General features: G+C 39.0%; 1 protein-coding gene across 1 annotated transcript in view; it reads right to left on the bottom strand.

The window, feature by feature from the left end:
- Window positions 1–18995, bottom strand: part of LOC133633601 (aerolysin-like protein) — a 47832-nt gene that overhangs the window by 23374 nt on the left and 5463 nt on the right. Inside the window, exon 2 of the mRNA XM_062026175.1 lies at window positions 6332–6449. The gene's annotated coding sequence lies outside the window, so the exon portion shown is untranslated. The remainder of the gene's footprint in view (window positions 1–6331; window positions 6450–18995) is intronic.

Here is an 18995-nt window from a genome sequence, read left to right as displayed (position 1 = left end):
CCCATCCTCACCTATGGTCATGAGCTTTGGGTTATGACCGAAAGGACAAGATCACGGGTACAAGCGGCCGAAATGAGTTTCCTCCGCCGGGTGGCGGGGCTCTCCCTTAGAGATAGGGTGAGAAGCTCTGCCATCCGGGAGGAGCTCAAAGTAAAGCCGCTGCTCCTCCACATCGAGAGGAGCCAGATGAGATGGTTCGAGCATCTGGTCAGGATGCCACCCGAACACCTCCCTAGGGAGGTTTTTAGGGCACGGTGGGAGGCCACGGAGAAGACCCAGGACACGTTGGGAAGACTTTGTCTCCCGGCTGACCTGGGAACGCCTTGGGAGCCCCTGGGAAGAGCTGGACTAAGTGGCTGGGGAGAGGAAAGTCTGGGCTTCCCTGCTGAGGCTGCTGCCGCCGCGACCCGACCTCGGATAAGCGGAAGAAGATGGATGGATGGATGGTATATAGAGACATACTGTAATAACTTGAAGTAAATAATGAAGATTAAAAACCAATTACAAACAACAACAACAACAACAACAAAATTAACTAAAAGCTTACCTTTTTTATATTCGCATAGTTTGTATATGTTATTAATGTTGTAAATACACATTTTTACATAGTTAGAAAGGCAAGTCCTAAAGAGGTAGGCATTCTTCCGAGGTCTCAAGAAGGTACTAAATACAAGAATGTGTGTAGGTAAATGTGTGTGTGTGTCAGAGACAGAGAGACTACTATAGCATGTACAACAAAAGATGCACATTTTGCAGTCACTTACTGTCAGGTTTAAGCACCAAACTATCTATTAAACAGAACAAGAAACAAGGAATCAGGCAGAGACAGAGTTCAATTTTTCTCTTGAGGAGAACGCAAGGAGCTGCACACTCAGTTACAGTCTCACCCTACGCTCTAATGAACAGTCCACACGCTCCTCTATTTATTCAGTTTAGGACTTCCCTAGTTACATCGCTGAGGCTGCTTCTAAAGGGAGGGGTCACACATTAGGCAAGAAGCTCAGTACGCACAATACGTGATTATTTAGAACGCAGTGTGCTGGGGGCGTTGTGATTGCGCCCTGTCTCTGCTTTGTCTGCTTGCTGTTGATATGACTTATTTTCGTTGAGGTGCTGGTTCGTCCTTTGGCTGTTAGCAAGCTGAAAGACAGAAAACATCTGCGGCGAGGCGACTCCCCACATGCAGTAGAAGATAACAAGTTGTGTGCCCTTGCACGAGAAGTAAAAGTACAGCTTGAGCACAATAGATAATAACTACAGTAACGGCCTTTAGGCATAAGAGTTGTGTGATAACTTATATACAATTATTCTAACACCTACAGTATGACATTATAACAGGGCTAACGCTAGCATATGCGCAGCTAAAACATTAAAAAATGTACACCTTACTGCAACATGTGTTCTCTAGTTGGAAGTGGAATTCATGTGGGCTGAAACGTAAACATATCTACTGATACAGATGATGTTATGTTTCATACAGTAGGAAGGGGATTCATATGGCCCCATTCGTCGCGGTTTACCTGACACTTGACACATGACGAATTTGGGGCGTGCTATCCATTTCAGCCACCAAACGGCAGATGAGTGTTGAATATCTTAAAATGTCTTTTGCGGCAAAACCAACTTTGACCACAGGGTCAATTGCTATGTAGTCATACTTGCCAATTTTTCCCTTGAGAGTCTTGAGTTTTAATGCACCTTTCGAAAATCTCCCGTGGCCACCATTCTCTTGAATTTCACCCGATTTCCACCCGGACAACAATATTGCTACACCATTCTTCACTGGTTGCCGTTTCCGGCCGGACAATAATAACAGTCACATCTCGAAGTCAAGCACGGCAATGTGAACTAAAGAAGAAGAATAGACGTGTCTCAGACATTGCGAGTAAAAATAGGATGTATACATTCTCTGTCTATGTATGTACCTGTATCTGTTGTTGTATTGCAGGTCTAATCAACTAGTAGCCCACCAAAGCTTTTCATTTGGCCCGCCAAACATCACCCAAATAGGCTTGATGAGACCATTCAAAACAGGGTTGTTCATGTATGCAGCACTGCCGCCACCACGCAGGGGAAAACAGCGCATATGTGTCACAATGAAGCAGCAGTAGGGTGAGTAGAAGAAGATGGCACTATCGAACTTGAAAAGAATCTAAACAAATGCCGAAAATCTGACTTTTAACAGCAACTGGACAACAAAGAATGAATGCATTGACATTGCTGACTTTGTGATGTATTTGTGGTTGTGTTGTTTGGTGATCAAAACGGGTTAAATACATGTAGCGCTGAATTTGACCAACAGAGGGCAATAAAGCTACACCTTTGGTTTAATTGTGTTAAACCACATGTGTGCTATGTTTGCCGAGTGTATTATCACTAACGCTCCTATTTCATTAATGTAACATACACAATGGACATTATGTAAAATGCACAATGGACGTTATGCTTTTGTAATGTTTATGATTTCTGTCTTACAAACATAAATAAAGGAAGATGTATCAAGAAACACAACTGAGGTAGAACAATTATTAAAAAGAAGGAAAATCAATCATCCACAAAACCTAGCTTCTGTTTCTTCATGCTGTTAAAGGCCTACTGAAACCCACTACTACCAACCACGCAGTCTGATAGTTTATATATCAATGATGAAATCTTAACATTGCAACACATGCCAATACGGCCGGGTTAGCTTATAAAGTTCAATTTTAAAATTCCCGCCACACTTCCGGTTGAAAAACTCCTTTGGATATGATTTATGCGCGTGACGTCACAAAAGCAACGGAAGTGGTTGGACCCCATCGGACCCGATAGAAAAGCCTCTTGTTTTCTTCGACAAAATTCCACATTATTATTATGGACATCTGTGTTGGTGAATCTTTTGCAATTTGTTTAATGAACAATGGAGACTGCAAAGAAGAACGTTGTAGGTGGGATCGATCGGTGTCTTAGCGGCTAAGTACAATACTGTAATATCTGTGATATTTGCATTAGTGTACTGTCTTTAAGGGTTTGGGGAACGCGCATGCGCGAGTGAGTTGGCGGAGAACTTGTGTGTGTGAGCGTGAGTTTTGGCTAACAGCAGCTCGTGTATGTGTGTGCGTTACTTTTTGAACTACAACCAGTTACCGCTTTTTAATAAAGCGATTGAGCAGCGCTTCCTCGTCTGTGTGACTCCTTCTCCACTGCGGGGCATTACAATACTTACAGCAACACAACAAGGACTACTTACCCTGACGCCTAGCCGATGCTTGCCGCCAAACCCACGGATGAAGTCCTTCGTCGTGCCGTTGATCGCTGGAATGCAGGTGAGCACGGCTGTTGATGGGTTTCTATCTTCATTTGAGAACGATGCTACGCGCTAGCTCAGTAGCTAAGTGTGTCACCGATGTATTGTCTTGGAGATAAGTCACTTTAAATGTCCATTTCGCGTGCTCGACTCTCATTTTCAAGAGGATATAGTATCCGAGGTGGTTTAAAATACAAATCTGTGATTCACAATAGAAAAAGGAGAGAGTACATAGTTCTGTGAGGTCTGGTTGCTAAGTTAGCTTCAATGGCGTCGTTAGCACAGCATTGTTAACCTTCGCCAGCCTGGAAATCATTAACCGTGTATTTACATGTCCACGGTTTAATAGTATTGTTGATTTTCTATCTATCCTTCCATTAAGGGGTTTATTTATTTTGTTTCTATCTTCATTTGAGAACGATGCTATCGCGCTAGCTCAGTAGCTAAGTGTGTCACAGATGTATTGTCTTGGAGATAAAAGTCACTTTAAATGTCCATTTCGCATGCTCGACTCTCATTTTCAAGAGGATATAGTATCCGAGGTGGTTTAAAATACAAATCTGTGATTCACAATAGAAAAAGGAGAGAGTACATAGTTCTGTGAGGTCTGGTTGCTAAGTTAGCTTCAATGGCGTCGTTAGCACAGCATTGTTAACCTTCGCCAGCCTGGAAATCATTAACCGTGTATTTACATGTCCACGGTTTAATAGTATTGTTGATTTTCTATCTATCCTTCCATTAAGGGGTTTATTTATTTTGTTTCTATCTTCATTTGAGAACGATGCTATCGCGCTAGCTCAGTAGCTAAGTGTGTCACCGATGTATTGTCTTAGAGATAAAAGTCACTTTAAATGTCCATTTCGCGTGCTCGACTCTCATTTTCAAGAGGACATAGTATCCGAGGTGGTTTAAAATACAAATCCGTGATTCACAATATAAAAAGGAGAGTGTGGAATCCAATGAGCCAGCTTGTACCTAAGTTACGGTCAGAGCGAAAAAAGATACGTCAATCACTGCCTCTCAAGTCGTTCACTGTAACGTTCCTCATCTACAAATCTTTCATCCTCGCTCAAATTAATGGGGTAATCATCACTTTCTCGGTCCGAATCTCTCTCGCTCCATTGTAAACAATGGGGAATTGTGAGGAATACCAGCTCCTGTGACGTCACGCTACTTCCGGTACAGGCAAGGCTTTTTTTTATCAGCGAGCAAAAGTTGCGAACTTTATCGTCGATTTTCTCTACTAAATCCTTTCAGCAAAAATATGGCAATATCGCGAAATGATCAAGTATGACACATAGAATGGATCTGCTATTCCCGTTTAAATAAAAAAAAATCATTTCAGTAGGCCTTTAACTAGTGATGGTCAGATGAAGCCTCATGAGGCATTGAAACACTTCTGCCAATTGGTTCAAGAATTTCTCAAGACTTCAATGCATGCTTCAGCACAAGACTCCACCTGCTGGTCAAATGTGTGATTACAAGCAGCAGCATCTTAACCACATAATGTGTGACGCATTGAAATGTTGCATCGGTTATGGCTCTTCGGAATGACAATGAATAACAATAAATGTTTGGTAAAATGGTTTTGATAGGTAAATTAACAAAGTATAATAACATATGTAAAATATGTTTTATGTTTTGTGTGTTTGTATTTTGCCAATATTGTATGATGGGGCAGGTCGCATAATATTTATCTGTCACCTTGAGGAAATGGCATAAAGAGGAAGATGACAATATAATGTAACTTGGCGCTCAAAAATCTATCAAAATGTTTCAGTACGACTTTGGTAAGCTATGAAGCCACACCGTTTGAAGGATTGTCGGCGCATTAAACATAGGAGTATTGTTATGGTGTGTGTATAAGTTAAGACATATTATCTAGCGTTTTGTTTCGCAATATTATGCAAAGGGAACTTTTCTTACCTTCTGATCTGTATTTGGGATCTGCATAAATCCTGAAAAATTGCGTGCATCCGCCTTTGTAGTCCTTTCTTCTTTTTCTCTATCTTCTTGTTATGGGACATTCTTCCTCCACTGTTGCCATTTCTAATATAAAGTAGTGTAAAGTTCTTATTTATATCTGTCAGTAAACTCGCCATGAAAGGGCTAAAACATACCGGCGTAGTGAGTTTACATTATTCACCCAAGGAACTTTAGTTATTAGAGTTCCGGTCGGACGGTTTTTCACGGGACACATTTCCGGTGTGGTTGTTTCCGGATGAGGAGATGCTGCTCCGTTATTGATTTAAGTCAAGTCTGAATGTCATTAAAACAGTTAGCTCCATCTTTTGACACTTCTTCCACTCCCGTCCTTGCACGCTACACCGTTACAACAAAGATGACGGGAAGAAGACGCTGTCGAAGGTGAGCCACATAAATAAGACCGCCCACAAAACGACGCATCCGAAAGCGACTGTCAGAAAGCGGCTTGAAGATGATCTGTAAAACATAATCTATGCCACATTTTGACCAAAGAACCACCAGTACATATTATACAGACCACAAGGAAGTGTTTTCAATTTAGAAAAAAAAAAACAATAATATGACCCCTTTAATGCGCCCTATGATCAGGGGCGCCTAGTATATGAAAAAAGATACAAAATAGACCATTCATGAGCAGTGCGCCTTATAATCTGGTGCGTCCTATGGTCCGGAAAATACAGTAATTTTGTGCATTGCATCAACTTCTCTTGTGGGAAATAAATAATGCCCGTGTTTTTGAACAGGACACTTTCCCTGTCCCCCTGACGTGAGGTTTCTATTTCCTTACATTTGGACCCACTTGGTTTCTGTTTCATCATCTGTCTTCTTACCTCGAACTGACCCAATTGCGTCACCTTCTGCATAGGTCGTGTGTCCTGAAAAGTCCCTGAAAGCTTTTGGTGACCCAAGCCCCGATGAAAAATTAATGGAGATCACAGGTGTCAAATATGACGACTGAGAAGAGGCATTCAGAAGAACAGTGGACTCTCAAATAAGAATCACACCGGAGAAACGTAGATAGCATGGAAGCGCCGCCACTGCCCCCCAGGCTGGACTTACACGTTGACCTTGGTTTTGCCTTCTTCTTCTTTCTGCTCCTCTGCTTCTTTCTGATTGTGGCCATAGTGCGTTGTGCCCAAATGGTCCTGGACCCTTACAGCGCTGTCTCGGTCCACACCTACCAAGGGGAGCAAGCAGACGGGTGAGAGAACACCAACAATGGGATTAAGAAGCACGTCATTTGTGCCCCTCCAAAAAAAAGTATAGTTTAGACTTTAGAGCAATTTAACTAATTTGTTTTGGGGGCCACATTTCCAGAAATTCTTGTTTTGAATATTCCGGAGAACCGGCGTCCTCTACACAGTAGACATTTAATTTTGGTCTATTTATTTTGTCAGAGTTACAGGAGCGTTCTGTTGTATTTAAAGGACCTTCTGCAAAAAAAACTAGTAAAATATCCTTTCTATGACAGCACTCTTGTGTTTTGGAGAATCTGCTGCAGAAATTTGAGTCTCTCACAAGATTTTTGAACTGAACTCACGGGCCACCAGTTGAATAGCCCGAATAATGAAAAAGAGAAGATCTAAGATGGAACCTTGAGGAACACCGCTGGTACAACTAAAGAAGTTGAACAAGTGACTACTGACTGCATCTGAAGTAAACAAGCTACAGCAAGACCACATAAATCCCATTACGGGGGGAAAAATGTGAAAAGGAGATGACTTAAGGGGGGCCTTGAGGAACGCCTCAGTTATTTGAATCACACATTTGGACCGCAGTGTTCTTTGTTTGCTAGCAAGGTTAAGATGTCACTGCAAGGATCTGCAAATTTGTTTACTATAGGGTTTTTGATTGTTTTTTGTCCACCAAGTATTGAAATAAACTCGGTGGTATGGCATGGTGTCATTCATTCCTAGGATGGTTTTGGCCCCGATCCACCAGTTGAATATCCCTGATTTAGCGGATTGGCTTTTAAAGAGTTTTTTGTTTTTCCACTTTAATTTTTTGTAAAAACAAAAAAACATTTAGCCTGTTCTGCATGTTCAACAATGAATGTTATATTCCTAGTAGTGCTGTTGAAAAATTCATTTTTTAATCGTATTAATCACGGTGTTGTTGTGGATTAATTAATTAATTAAATTAATTGAATATAATATTTTGCATGAGTAAAGGACTCAAAAAAGAAGGGAATAGAAATACACATTATGTGTTTATTAAATGATTGAATAAATTAATGTTATAAAAATAACCATTATCGTTACAATATTTGTTGTTGTTTAAAAAAAAAAACGTGTATTCAATGTTATTCCTTTTATGTTATGTATGTGATTATTTAAGATGGAAGTCACGCACCGCACTTCTGGAGAGTGTGCACAACACTTTGTCAGTCGGCTATTCTTTATTTTTATTTTTTAATTAATCAGTCCAACAAAATAATACACAATAATACCATAATAATACAATTCCAAAACCAAACCCAGCCCAGCCAACATTCAGAATAGCAATCAACAGAGCAATTGAGAGGACACACAAACATGACACAAAACAATCCAAAAGTAGTCAAACAAAAATGAATAATATCAACAACAGTATCAATATTAATACGAATTCCAACATGGCAGTGAATAAAAATCCCTCATTTACATTATCATCACAGCCATTTATAAAAAAAATAAATAAAATCATATAAAAAATGAACAATAATGTCACAGTGGCTTACCGTCATTGTTATTTTTTGTACTCAAAATTCCCAGCGAAAGTGAACTTGCTCTTTAGTGTCTACTTTAACTCAATGGGTGTCCACATTTTTTCCACACTCGGAAAAAAAATGATTGGATTTACTGAACTATGTTCTGTCGAGTGGTTGCGCAGACTTTGTTAAGAGTTAATAAACCAATGTAATCAGTAAATGAAAATAGGGCTGCACAATTAATCGAATCGTGATCACGATTTTGGCAGCTACGAATAAATGAAGGTATTAGCATTAAAAAAGCAGGCATATCATATCACGCCCTTTCAGCCCACCACCAGGGGGCGACCGAAATAAAATAAAAATGGACTCATGTGAGCGGGAGTGGGTGAGAACAGAGAGTGATAGTATCAGCTGGTCATATATATATATATATATATATATATATATATATATATATATATATATATATATATATAGATATATATATAGATATATATATATATATATATATATATATATCTATATGACCAGCTGATCCACTCCCGCTCACATGAGTCCATTTTTATTTTATATATATATATATATATATATATATATATATATATATATATATATATATATATATATATATATATATATATATATATATATATATATATATATATATATAGACTTCATCTAGAGTTATTTGGATACTAGGGGAACATATAAGGGTTAGATAGGGTTACTAATAAGCAATAATTCTGAGGTTATTGAGGGAACACTCTTAGTTAATGGCTTACTGGTTGTATAATAAGGCCATGCAGAATAAGGCATTAATACGTAATTAATAATGACTAATTAAGAGCCAATATGTTAATAAATTGTATGTTAATCAGCAACTCATTAATGGTGAATATGTGTTCCCCATACTAAATAAAGGTTAAAAAAAAAAGAGTCTAATTTTAAGAAATCATTGTGGCCACAAGATGTCGCCAAAGGAGTAATAATCACGAAAGCTGGATTGGAACCAGGAACCCTCATGTTGCAAACAAAAATCGAAGGGGGAATAAAAAACACTAAGTAGGAATCTGTGAAATAATCAAATGAATAGAAATATAAAACAAGTGAAAATAAATTGTATAGTCCATTAATTAGTACATAGTATATCTTAAGAATTAATAATAATAAATTAGTTTTATAGAGCGTGTTTCTAGATACTCAAAGCGCTTTACACTAACAACTGACAATCCATCATTAATTCACTCCCCATTCACACATGGATGGTGGTAAGATACATTTAAATATAAGAATAAACACATTTTTTGTGATAATATGCATTTAATGATAAGAATAATAAACACATTAAAAACTTAAAGTACCAATGATTGTCACACACACACTAGGTGAGGCAAAATTATCCTCTGCATTTAACCCATCACCCTTGATCACCCCCGGGGAGGTGAGGGGAACAGTGGGCAGCAGTGGTGGCCGCGCCTGGGAATCATTTTCGGTGATTTAACCCCCAATTCCAACCCTTGATGCTCAGTGCCAAGCAGGCAGGTCATGGGTCTCATTTTTATAGTCTTTGGTATTTTGATGGTTGTATTTTATTTAATTCATATATTTGTTTGTTGAATGGTACAATGCACAATAATTAGCATATCAAATGTAAATGAGTGTAGCAAAAGGTTAATTTCCATCTGCCGTCCCCGGTAGGTTGATGACATAAACAACAAGGTCCATATAAAAATTTTAAAGTTAGACAGCACCAACATCAGACATAAACAGTACAATAAAAATACACAGACTCAGCTATAATTATACAAATTAAATAAATGGAGACGAGATCAGATCAGGAATATAATCATCATAGTAGCTCAAATGCATTAGGCAGATGGAGAAGTGCTATATTATATAATGCAAGTGTGCTAAATTGTTCCATATCAATCAATCAACCAATCAATGTTTACTTATATAGCCCTAAATCACGAGTGTCTCAAAGGGCTGCACAAGCCACAACGACATCCTCGGCTCACATCCCACATCAGGGCAAGAAAAAACTCATATAAGTTAAAGTGCTGGTATTATTGCACATAGCCCTATTACACAAGTAGTTAGCATTAACAGATGTTTACACATGGAACATTGCACCAAAAAAGCTTTCATAAGTGTATCTATGTATGAAATATTGCACAAAATATGTATACATAACTTTGTTATGTAAACATAGAAATATTGACATTTCAAGAACTGCACTTTTTTTTGGTAAATGTAACTATCAATCACAATGCTTATGTGGGACAAGAACAAGGACGTCATTTATTTAGTTTTTTTGCATTCTAAATAGAGATGTCCGATAATATCGGCCTGCCGATATTATCGGCCGATAAATGCTTTAAAATGTAATATCGGAAATTATCGGTATCAGTGTTTTTTGTTTTTATTAAATCAACATAAAATACACAAGATACACTTACAATTAGTGCACCAACCCAAAAAACATCCCTCCCCCATTTACACTCATTCACACAAAAGGGTTGTTTCTTTCTGTTATTAATATTCTGGTTCCTACATTATTTATCAATACAGTCTGCAAGGGATACAGTCCGTAAGCACACATGATTGTGCGTGCTGCTGGTCCACTAATAGTACTAACCTTTAACAGTTAATTTTACTCATTTTCATTAATTACTAGTTTCTATGTAACTGTTTTTATATTGTTTTACTTTCTTTTTTATTCAAGAAAATGCTTTTAATTTATTTATCTTATTTTATTTTATAATTTTTTTTAAAAAGGACCTTATCTTCACCATACCTAGTTGTCCAAATTAAGCATAATAATGTGTTAATTCCACGACTGTATATATCGGTATCGGTTGATATCGGTATCGGTAATTAAGAGTTGGACAATATCAGAATATCGGATATCGGCAAAAAAGCCATTATCGGACATCCCTAATTCCAAACATTAAAAAAAACGCTCACAAGATGCGGCTAACATAGCAGCCAATGGATGTCTCTCAGTAGTGCAGGTGTACCTAATGAGTATAGAAGCATACACATGATGTAGCAGAGATAGTGTTTCCTACGTGCGGTAAAAGTCACATCGATGTCGAGTTGGTAGCAAGTATGTGATTTTATAGCGAGAAAAATGTACAATCACAGCATTTCCAGGATGTAATCAATTCTCGTGACTATTTGATGGTTGTCTGGCATTAGTCGCTACTCTCTGCATGAAGGATGTTGCTTGTCAAAGTTGTTACAAGCTTTGTCTCATGGAGGCAAACTCTTTGTAACGCCGCATGTCGCCATGGAAGGGCAGCAAAATCTAATTCTTATAATTATGTCTACAACTACTATGAAGACTTTAGGTGGATGTTTAAATTGCACCGCAGTGGATGAAGTCTTGAACCAGTCTAATACTGTCTTAGGTGGTAAATGTTGTGCATGTAGCAGCGCTTTGTGTAGCACAACTTTACATTTCTTAGATTATATCTAGTGCCTCTGTGTTTAACATTACCCCAAAATGGTATCAAGTACCTGGAATGATGTGTACAACTACCTTAGATCTAATCCTACACTACAGTACCGAATTTTTCAAACAATAAAACGCTACTTTTTTTCCACGCTTTGAACCCTGCGGCTTACAAAACTTTGAGGCTAATTTATGGATTTTCCTTCGCCAACGGCCATAATGTTTTGTATTAAACAAAACATTTTCATTTAACACCGACAGAGGCACTGCTATTGTTTGTGCTGTGCTGCCATCTTTTGGATGAGTTCGCTCACTGCAGGTTGAACATCTAGAAGTATAGCCATCCATAGCGTTTCTGCTCGAAATAATTATTTAGTCATCACGACAAGCAACGTTTGTAAGTTTTACAATATAACTCAAACAATTCATACTTACTAAACCGTCCCATGTGTGATGTCTATAGGAGTGTTTTCATGCATATTTGTGCGTGCTACTGTAATGTAATCATGCTAGCGTCATTAGCATTAGCGAATATGCTAACACGTTTACAAATGTCTGTGTTAGTACAAACCCCAAAACCAGTGAAGTTGGCACGTTGTGTAAATCGTAAATAAAAACAGACTACAATGATTTGCAAATCCTTTTCAACCTATATTCAATTGAATAGACTACAAAGACAAGATATTTCATGTTCGAACTGGAAAACTTTGTTATTTTTTACAAATATTAGCTCATTTGGAATTTGATGCCTGCAACATGTTTCAAAAAAGCTGGCACAAGTGGCAAACAAGACTGAGAAAGCAGGTGGGTGCCATGATTGGGTATAAAAGCAGCTTCCATGAAATGCTCAGTCCTTCACAAACAAGGATGGGGCGAGGGTCACCACTTTGTGAACAAATGCGTGAGCAAATTGTCCAACAGTTCAAGAACAACATTTCTCAACCAGCTATTGCAAGGAATTTAGGGATTTTACCATATATGGTCCGTAATATCATCAAAAGGTTCAGACAATCTGGAGAAATCACTGCATGTAAGCGATGATATCAGTGTGTAAAGGATATCACCACATGGGCTCAGGAACACTTCAGAAAACCACTGTCAGTAACTACAGTTTGTTGCTACATCTGTAAGTGCAAGTTAAAACTCTACTATGCAAAGCCAAAGCCATTTATCAACAACACCCGGAAACGCCGCCGGCTTTGCTGGGCCCGAGCTCATCTAAGATGGACTGATGAAAAGTGTTCTGTGGTCAGACGAGTCCACATTTCAAATAGTTTTTGGAAACTGTGGACGTCGTGTCCTCCTGACCGAAGAGGAAAATAACCATCCGGATTGTTATAGGCGCAATGTTGAAAAGCCAGCATCTGTGATGGTATGGGGGTGTATTAGTGCCCAAGGCATGGGTAACTTACACATCTGTGAAGGCACCATTAATGCTGAAAGGTACGTACAGGTTTTGGAGCAACACATGTTGCCATCCAAGCAACATTATCATGGACGCCCCTGCTTATGTCAGCAAGAGCCAAGCCACGTGTTACAACACCGTGGCTTCATAGTAAAAGAGTGCGGGTACTAGACTTGCCTGCCTGTAGTCCAGACATGTCTCCTATTGAAAATGTGTGGCGCATTATGAAGCCTAAAATACCACAACGGAGACCCGGACTGTTGAACAACTTAAGCTGTACATCAAGCAAGAATGGGAAAGAATTCCACCTGAAAAGCTTCAAAAATTGGTCTGCTCAGTTCCCAAACATTTACTGAGTGTTGCTAAAAGGAAAGGCCATGTAACACAGTGGTAAAAATGCCCCTGTGACAAATTTTTTGCAATGTGTTGCTGCCATTAAATTCTAAGTTAATGATTATTTGCAAAAAAAAATTAAGTGTCTCAGTTAGAACATTAAAAATCTTGTCTTTGAAGTCTATTCAATTGAGTATATGTTGAAAAGGATTTACAAATCATTGTATTCTGTTTTTATTTACGATTTACACAACGTGCCAACTTCACTGGTTTTGGGTTTTGTATTATTAACTTACTTTTTGTATTGTTTCAGTTTTATAAATTCACCAAAATGTCAGTTATTGAGTCTGTTTACCTGACCCACTAGCTTACGCAGCTAGTGGGTCTATGACGCTGACTTCTATTTTGTTAGATCTGATGTGTGACAGGCACTGTTTGGAAACAATTAACATATGTAAATAAACATTTGAAAATATTAAAGTTAAAATAAGTTAAAGTACCAATGATTGTCACACACACACACACACTAGGTGTGGCGAAATTATTCTCTGCATTTGACCCTTGATCACCCCCCTGGGAGGTGAGGGGATGTGAGGGGAGCAGTGAGCAGCAGCGATGGCCACACCCGGGAATCATTTTTGGTGATTTAACCCCCAATTCCAACCCTTGATGCTGAATGCCAAGCAGGGAGGTAATGGGTCCCATTTTTATAGTCTTTGGTTTGACTCGGCCGGGGTTTGAACTCACGACCTAATGATCTCAGGGCGGACACTCGAACCACTAGGCCACTAAATAGGTTTGGTACCGGTATATATCTGTGGCTTATAGTCCGGTGCGGCTAATATATGTAAAATGATTTAGACAGACTTGACTACTGTAACAGCATCCTCTACGGCTCATGATGCAAAATTCTCAATAAACTCCAATACATTCAAAACTCTGCCGCCCGCCTGCTCACCCACACCCGCTCCTGTGAGCACATCACCCCAGTCCTCCAGAAACTCCACTGGCTCCCCGTTCCTCACCGGATCCGCTTTAAAATCCTCCTCCTCACCCACAAAGCCCTCCATAACCGGGCCCCCTGCTATCTCACCAACCTGCTTCACCGCCATACCCCTTCACACAGCCTCCGCTCCTCTGATGCCAACCTCCTCTCCCCGCCACTCAGAACCAAGCTCTGTACCTGGGGTGACAGAGCCTGCTCCATTGCTGCTCCCACCCTCTGGAACACTCTTCCCAAACCCATCCGTGACTGCCCAGACCTTCCCATCTTCAAAAGCCTTCTCAAAACACATCTCTTCAGATCTGCTTTTAACCTGTGATTAGTGATTAGTGTTCTGTGTCTTGTCATGTCCTGTCTTGTAATTTGTCCTGTATTATTATGTATTTTACAATGTACTGCTTTTATATTTTCTGTATTGTATATTATTACTTTGAACTGTTATATATTTTAATTTTTTTTTTTTCTGAATCCTGTAAAACAGGGGTGTCTAAAGTGCGGCCCGGGGGCCATTTGCGGCCCGCGGGTAATATTTTAACAGCCCCGTGGCACATTGTAAAAATACGATTAAAAAAAATTAAAAACATAAAAAGTGGTATAAAAGAGCAAACAGGTGAAATGTAACAATAAAATGTTTCAATGTTTACTCTAATAACACCAAGCTGCCATGCAGACTGTTTCTTTAAAAAATAATAATGAATCAAAATCAATGTCATTATGAACTATTGACCTATTCAAGGCTCCAATTACGTCACATTAAATATTTCAATTTGAGACATTTTTTGGGGAAAATGTTGCATATTTTGTGTTTGCCATATAAAAAACTAAGCTGTTTTTTTTTTAAAGAAGGGCCTAAAACGAACAAAAAAAAACCCATAAACAACAATAAAAGTTATAATTGACGGATGGATCTGAAGTTGATCTTGAGACTATTGTGTTAAAAGTAAAAAAAAAAAAAAGATTTATTTTTTAATACTTTACTGAGCAGGATCCTTTTGGATCCCCAATAATATTAGTGGAACTTTTTTTTTTTAAATTGTTTTTAAGTGTCATTGCTCAAAAAATAATAATGAATCAATGTTGTTATGAGTTATGCTATGAGCTCCAATTATCATATAATCTCAAATATTCCACTTTAAAATGTTATTGGGGGGAAATATTGCATATTTTGTGTTTTTTTCCATAAAAAAACAGGGTTTTCTTTGACAGAAAGAGCATACAGCGTAAATCTTTAAAAAAAAAAACTTTATATTGACAGATAGACCTAATGTTGATCTGGAGATTTAAACCTTGGATAATAATAATAATAATACTAAATAATGACACATTTTAAATATTTTTTGTACCTAAACCCTTTGGGGTCCCCAGGATCAAGCCTGAGTGGAGGCCTAAATGTATATTTTTTATACATATACTGTATTGGTTTTTAAAATAAAAAATATCAAAATGGCCCCCGCTTGCTTTGATATTTCAGTGTGTGGCCCTCAGCGGGAAAAGTTTGGACACCCCTGCTGTAAAGCGTCTTTGAGTACCCTGAAAAGCGCTATACTAAATAAAATGTATCATTATTATTATTATTATTTATTCTAAAATTTGGTGGGTGCGGCTTAAAATACTGGTGCCCTCTATAGCTGGGAAAATACGGTAATGATTTGAAAAAACTTGTAGAGGCAGAAGGACCAAAGTGCTGAAAGTGTTGGTCTGAAAGTAACGACCAACACCTCTTTGACACGTTGGATTATTTGAATGATACTCGTGTTGCTCGTTGTCCTGGAATGTTGTGTGCGTGTGTGTGAAGGACACAAATAAGACTCCATGTTGTTTCAGGAAGTACGTTAAGGTCAGCTCACGGCCCTGTTGTGTATTTTTGTTTTTGTGGGCTCAGGAGAGACGGCCCTGCTGCTGCCCCGGGGCCCGGTGAAGGAGGTGTCCGACAAGGCCGAGGAGGCGGCCGAGAGTCTGGCGTCGGCCGCGTCACAGAAGCCTCAGCAGTTTGTCTGACGAGGACTTTTGTCCATCCTCTTTAAAGGCCTACTGAAATGAATTTTTTTTATTTAAACGGGGATAGCAGATCTATTCTATGTGTCATACTTGATCATTTCGCGATATTGCCATATTTTTGCTGAAAGGATTTAGTATAGAACAACGACGATAAAGATTGCAACTTTTGGTATCTGATAAAAAAAAGGCTTGCACCTACCGGAAGTAGCGTGACGTAGTCAGTTGAACATATACGCAAAGTTCCCTATTGTTTACAATGATGGCCGCATGAAGTGAGAGAGATTCGGACCGAGAAAGCGACAATTTCCCCATTAATTTGAGCGAGGATGAAAGATTTGTGGATGAGTAAAGTGCAAGTGAAGGACTAGTGGGGAGTTGAAGCTATTCAGATAGGGAAGATGCTGTGAGAGCCGGGGGTGACCTGATATTCAGCTGGGAATGACTACAACAGTAAATAAACACAAGACATATATATACTCTATTAGCCACAACACAACCAGGCTTATATTTAATATGCCACAAATTAATCCTGCATAAAAACACCTGCGTGTTTGTTATGCTAGCTCCTAGCTCCTCTGCTAGCTCCTAGCTCCATAGAACACGCCAATACAATTCAAACACCTGATCAACACACACAATCACTCAGCCCAAAAGACCGTTTACCTAACCCAAGGTTCATAAAGCTTATATATTTTTAAAAAGTTACGTACGTGACGCGCACATACGGTCAAGTTATCGAATGTTTAGCAGCCAAGGCTGCATACTCACGGTACCTGATATTCAGCTGGGAATGACTACAACAGTAAATAAACACAAGACATATATATACTCTATTAGCCACAACACAACCAGGCTTATATTTAATATGCCACAAATTAATCCTGCATAATAACACCTGCGTGTTTGTTATGCTAGCTCCTAGCTCCTCTGCTAGCTCCTAGCTCCATAGAACACGCCAATACAATTCAAACACCCGATCAACACACACAATCACTCAGCCCAAAAGACCGTTCACCTAACCCAAGGTTCATAAAGCTTATATATTTTTAAAAAGTTACGTACGTGACGCGCACTTACGGTACGGTACGTGTTATGCTAGCTCCTAGCTCCTCTGCTAGCTCCTAGCTCCATAGAACACGCCAATACAATTCAAACACATGATCAACACACACAATCACTCAGCCCAAAAGACCGTTCACCTAACCCAAGGTTCATAAAGCTTATATATTTTAAAAAAGTTACGTACATACGCAAAAAAAAGCCAAAGCTGCATACTCACAGTAGCACGTCTGCGTCTTTGTCATCCAAATCAAAGTAATCCTGGTAAGAGTCTGTGTTGTCCCAGTTCTCTACAGGCGTCTGTGTATCCAAATCAAAAGTCCTCCTGGTTAGAGTCTCTGTTATCCGAGTTCTTCCATCTTGACTGCATCTTTCGGGAATGTAAACAAAGAAGCGCCGGCTGTGTACTGTTGTGGCTGACTACGTTCGAAAAATACGTCCATTTCGCACCGACAACTTTCTTCTTTGCTTGCTTGGCTTCCTTCTCCATAATGCAATGAACATGATTGAAACAGATTCACGAACACAGATGTCCAGAATACTGTGGAATTATGAAATGAAAACAGAGCTTTTTCGTACCGGCTTCAATGTGGAAGGCATACCCGTGTTCGTCGGGCTACGTCACGCGCATACGTCATCCTCAGAGGCGTTTCGAACCGGAAGTTTAGCGGCAAATTTAAAATGTCACTTTATAAGTTAACCCGGCCGTATTGGCATGTGTTATAATGTTAAGATTTCATCATTGATATATAAACTATCAGACTGCGTGGTCGGTAGTAGTGGGTTTCAGTAGGCCTTTAATAGAAACTATCTCTACTTTATGTCTCAGGTCCAACCGCACATGCATGTTTCTTTTCATTTCAGGATATTTTGCTTCTCGATTATGGCTTGACGTCGGATGTTATGAACAGGATGAATGCTAATTCCTTGCTGAGTTATTCCCTCCCGGAGTCGCGTCTCAACAGCTTTTGGCAGGATTGAACATCAAACCTGCACAGCGAACACGTCTGACAAGGAGCTGGCACGCAACGCGGTTTACTGGCGTCCCATTAGAGGAGCGTTCAGAGACACGCCCTCATGCTGGAGGTGATTGTGGAGTAAAAGCATGCAAACACCTTGATGGGGGCGGGAAGAAAAGTCCACATAATGTAAATATGCAATTGTGAGGACAAACATCTCACAACTTTGGAACATTTCAATAACCGCAGCCTCTTTTTAGAGTGAAATGTTTTCCTTCTGCCCCTGAAAACATGATGATGTGTTTAGCAAGAACGTCTAATGAAAAATGTAGTTGTACAGAATAATAATTAGAATATTTACTTTTATCTTCAACTTTGAGCTTTAATAAAATAGTACCGTATATTTCGGATTATAAATCACAGTTTTTTTTCTTGCGATTTATACTCTGGGGCGACTTATGTGTGAAATTATTAACACATTACCGTAAAATATCTAATAATATTATTTATGTCATTCACGTAAGAGACTAGGCGTATATCAGCAATCGTCACACACATACACGTCAACCAATAAAAATTTGGCAGGGGCGGGTCATGGCACAAGTGCATTGTGAAAAAAAGAGATGCTACCTGCTACTACTTCCGTACCTATGAAAATTGATCAATTCAACATTGGCGGTAACTTATAAAAACTGAGGAGGGCTGAACAAAAATGGCAACGAAAAGGAAATCATATACTGCAGGTTACAAGCTGGAAGTAGTGAAAACGGCGATCGAGCAGCATCGTCATATAACGTACACTTATTCAGCCTGTTGT

Source organism: Entelurus aequoreus, linkage group LG18, assembly GCF_033978785.1.
Source record: "Entelurus aequoreus isolate RoL-2023_Sb linkage group LG18, RoL_Eaeq_v1.1, whole genome shotgun sequence".
Taxonomy (NCBI): domain Eukaryota; kingdom Metazoa; phylum Chordata; class Actinopteri; order Syngnathiformes; family Syngnathidae; genus Entelurus; species Entelurus aequoreus.
Note: the sequence above shows the minus strand (reverse complement) of the source record. Positions and strands in the feature narration are given on the sequence as shown.